Here is a 3,092-nt window from a genome sequence, read left to right on the forward strand (position 1 = left end):
TGCCGCATCGCGGAACGCTTTGGGCAACATCCAAGCTCTTTACAACTTTCTGGAAGCCAGCCCCAAGCGCCATGCCATTGAATCAAAAAATGAAGGCTTTAAACAAACGCTTAAGTTATTAAGTATAACCAGGTGGTCATGCCGATGTGAAGCAGTGAATACAGTCCACGGCCAAATCGAACGCATAGTGAAAGCTCTTCTTAAATTGTCTTCCTACAATGATGCGAAGACCTATTCAGATAGCAGGGCACTACTGATAGCTGTTTGTGATATGGATTTCGTAACTGGACTGTGCGTGGTGAAAGTCATCCTCAGCAACACACATAGTTTGTGTCAGTATCTCCAAGGAAAGAATGTTGATGTCCTTTCAGCAAGAAGAATCGCCAACATGACCATGGAGACACTTCGACAATGCAGGAGTTAGCGGCAGTTTGGCTTTGTGTGGCAGATGGCATCATTGATGAGATTAAAGATGGAAACTTGGCTGGTTGATTCTCCCTTTGAGTTTCGAGAAGCCAGGTCACCACGGCAAATACCTCCGTGAAGCCTACAAGACCTTTTGGGTGAGTCAGCAGAAGGTCATATTCAGGTAATCCGGAATCCCGGCACCATCGAGTTAATATGTACTACCAGTCCATTGACAAGGTACTCTCTGAGCTTGAATACAGATTTAGGAAGAAGGATAAGGAAATATTGTATGCTCGTGGAGATGTCTGCCACGGTCAAATTCCAATGAACACGAGCTTTGCCACTGTAGCTGAATTTTATGAAATCGACGAAGAGATTCTGAAAGTTGAGCAAAAAAAAATTCGCATGTTTTCGTCAAGAGCACGAACTCCCAGAAGCAACGAAAGTGTCAGAGTTACTTGAGATGATGAAAGAGAAAAAGGTATTTGACATGCTCCCTGATTTTGGTTGTCAAAGTCAGCGGAAACACGCAGGCTCATGAAATAAAAATTTTTTTGCCCACCCGGATTGCGATTACTATAGTGATTACAATTGCAATTAAATTGGCGATATACTATACCTTTCTTTTCCAAACTTATTTTTCAACTTTATCCGCAAATATGCTTATAACTTATGTGGTGTATGGTTGTGGAAATAGTACAAGAAATGGAAACTTTTCATGGCACCGGTAGGCAAAATAATGTTTATTGCTCAATAAAAAAAGTACCTCGTTTTTGTAATTTTGTCGTGTGATGGCGTGATACCATTTCTTGTGTAATTTATTTTTTAAAACATAAACTTTGATTTAAATTGTATTTATCTCAAACTCTCTGCTAATTATAGCTTTCCAGACGCAGCAAAACACCCACATCTCCAAAACATGTGGGTGTCTAGCATTAAGCAAAACTCACAAAGAATGAATGAGTTTGCCCAAAAGAAATGGAGTCTGATTTGTTCAGAACATTTTTCTGACCATATGAAGGGAAAAGTCGGGAATAGAGTTGTGTTAAAGCTGAATGCGGTGCCAACTATATTCAAAAATGCTGTGGTATGTATCATACAATAGAAGTATCTAAATTTAAAATGTGTCCTTAAAGCTTCTTGTTTTTGAACAATGTAGACTACAGTGATGAAGGGGCTAGAGGTTTAATAGATGCTGCTAATTATATACAAACACAACTCAATATTCCTGGGAATGAAATATGTATTGGAAAATCTATTTTAAGTGAGGGGGTTAAATTTGGAATAAGCCTGGTGCCCATGCCAAATTTAGTCATGGATGATAATCAAATAAATTTGACTCAGGATTACTGTACTATTGAAGAACATGATAATCAGGTGATCAATTTCAACTGTTTATTGCATGATCAATACATACAGTTGTCAATCTCCTTTTGACTGAAGCATCAGTTAGAGGAGGTCATTGAGAAAGCTGAGTCACTTAAGAAAAAACTTAAGAACAACAGGATGCGAAATGGTAGACTGAGAATGAAAGTCAATGATATGTCTTCTGTTGTTTCTAGTTTAACAGAGGAAGGTTTTGTTAATGTTGATCAGGCTGAAATACCCTTTCAAGAGTGTCTAGGGATATATTGAATAAGTTAACACATGAAGATAAAACACATGTTTCCTACCCTACTGAGCTAAGATTATTTGCTCTTACATTGCAGTTTTATTCCAGGAAAGCTTATGACTATGTACGTGAAAAGTTTAATTTAGCATTGCCTCATCCAAGCCCAATCCGCAATGGGAATAATCCAATTGATGGTGATCCAGGATTCACTCAAGATGCATTTGTTGCACTGAAATTTAAGGCTGAAGAAGCAAAAAAGGAAGTGTAATGGGTATGTTATGGGAGTCAGAATTTTCAGCTTAAGTATTTGTTGTTCTTACACTTAATATACTTGCAGAAGTGGAGGATGCTACTACAGACCATCGAAAGAGGCCACAAAAAGAAAAAATCATGTGGTCATCCTATGGTATCTCTACCAATTCTCATTCCACTAAAAAAACTTCCAGTAGTGCCAGTACAATTATATTGAAATTGGAAATGAAATACAACAAATTTTTTTTAACCTACTTGATTTATATTATTGTAATACTTTTATTATTTTACATATGGAAGAAACAAATTTAATGGTATGGTGTAATATATTGCGATTCATTAAAGACTTTGTTGTAATAACTTCTAATTCAATATACAATATTTTCCAATTGCAGCATATGAAGAAAAAGACACTACTAGTGTGGTTGGGACTGGTGGTGATCCATCCAAAAGTATGACTTTAATCTTTTTCTACAGAATATTTTTAACCCTACTTGATTTATATTATTGTGATACTTCTATTATTTTACAGAAAGAGGAAACAAATTTAATGGTATGGTGTAAAATATTCAATTCATTAAAGACTTTGTTGTAATAACTTCTATTTTAATAGACAATATTTCCCAATTGCAGGACATGAAGAAGAACATGCAATTACGGAGAGAGGTGGTGGCCCAGCCAAAACTCTGATTTCAATTTCTACAAAATTTTTAAAATATTTTGAAATGTAAAAATTTTTTTGACCCTACTTGATTAATAATATTTTAACATTGTATTACCTTTATTACATTACAGATAGAAGAAACAAATTTCCATGATA

General features: G+C 35.8%; 1 long non-coding RNA gene across 2 annotated transcripts; it reads left to right on the plus strand.

Moving 5' to 3' along the window:
• The first annotated feature begins 988 nt into the window (after positions 1 to 988).
• On the plus strand, positions 989 to 3,092 carry LOC124438725. Of its 2 annotated transcripts, XR_006946159.1 has the most exons (6): positions 989 to 1,135; positions 1,291 to 1,495; positions 2,157 to 2,291; positions 2,358 to 2,586; positions 2,906 to 2,938; positions 3,068 to 3,089. It is a non-coding gene; the product is annotated as an uncharacterized LOC124438725 (long non-coding RNA). The 2 variants fall into 2 exon arrangements; XR_006946160.1 differs by lacking the exons at positions 989 to 1,135; positions 1,291 to 1,495; positions 2,157 to 2,291 and adding exons at positions 2,668 to 2,724; positions 2,805 to 2,825 and having other exon boundaries at positions 2,566 to 2,586; positions 3,068 to 3,092.

Source organism: Xenia sp. Carnegie-2017, unplaced genomic scaffold, assembly GCF_021976095.1.
Source record: "Xenia sp. Carnegie-2017 unplaced genomic scaffold, XeniaSp_v1 HiC_scaffold_19, whole genome shotgun sequence".
NCBI lineage: Eukaryota > Metazoa > Cnidaria > Anthozoa > Malacalcyonacea > Xeniidae > Xenia > Xenia sp. Carnegie-2017.